This window comes from Orycteropus afer, unplaced genomic scaffold (genome assembly GCF_000298275.1).
Source record: "Orycteropus afer afer isolate SDZICR_OR568_19922 unplaced genomic scaffold, OryAfe1.0 scaffold00060, whole genome shotgun sequence".
NCBI classification, from domain to species: Eukaryota; Metazoa; Chordata; class Mammalia; order Tubulidentata; family Orycteropodidae; genus Orycteropus; species Orycteropus afer.
The window spans coordinates 7,205,539-7,206,832 of NW_006921647.1; positions in this window are offsets into that span (position 1 = coordinate 7,205,539).

Below are 1,294 nucleotides of genomic sequence, written 5' to 3' on the forward strand. Positions count from 1 at the left end.
AGGACCTGAAGGCACAAGTAAGTTGCATGAGGAAGTGGCCCAAATGCCTATGGTCTCCACTCCAATCACATTACCTTCCCTCTCCCAGTCTGCACCTATGGCCCCATGGGGAGTTTGTTATGATCAGTTGACTGAGGAAGAGAAAACTCGTTCCTGGTTCACAGATGGTTCTGCGTGATATGCAGGCACCACTCAAAAATGGACAGCAGCACTGCAGCCCCTTTCTGGGACTTCTCTGAAGGATGGTGATAAAGGGAAATCCTCCAAATAGGCAGAACTTTGAGCCATGCATCTGGCTGTTCACTTTGCATGGAACAAGAAATGGCCAGATGTATGATTGTATATGGATTCATGGGTTGTGGCTAATGGCTTGGCTGGATGGTCTGGGACTTGGAAGGAGCATAATTGGAAAACTAATTATAAGGATTTATGGGGAAGAGGTATGTGGATAGATCTCTCTGAATGGACCAAAGGAATAAAGATATTTGTGTCTCATGTGAATGCCCACCAAAAGGTGACCTCAGCAGAGGAGGACTTTTAACAATCAGGTGGATAAGATGACACGTTCTGTGGAAACCAGTCATCCTTTTTGCCTAGCTACTCCTGTCATTGCCCAATGGGCTCATGAACAAAGTGGCCACGGTGGCAGGGATGGAGGTTATGCATGGGATCAGCAACATGGACTTCCACTTACTAAGGCTGATTTGGCTACAGCCACTGCTAAGTGCCTGATCTGCCAGCAGCGTAGACCAACACTGAGTCCTTGATATGGAACCATTTCTCGGGGTGATCAGCCAGCAACCTGGAGGCAGGTTGATTACTTTGGACCACTTCCATCATGGAGAAGACACTGTTTTTTTCTTATTGGAATAGATACTTATTCTGGATATGGATTTGCCTTCCCTGAATGCAATGCTTCTGCCAAAACTACCATCTGTGGAGTTACAGAATCCCTTATCCACCATCATGGTATCCCACACAGCATTCCTTCAGATCAAGGGACTCACTTCATAGCCAATGAAGTGCAGCAATGGGCCTATACTCATGGAATTCACTGGTTTTACCATGTTCCCCATCATCCAAAAGCAACTGGCTTGATAGAACGATAGAATGGCCTACTAAAAACACAATTATGGCACCAGCTAGGTGACAATATCTTGAAGGGTTGGGGCAATGTTCTCCAGAAGGCTGTATATGCTCTAATCCAGCATCCTATATATGGTTCTGTTTCTCCAATAGCCAGGATTCATGGGTCCAGGAACCAAGGGGAGGAAATGGGAGTGGTATCACTCAC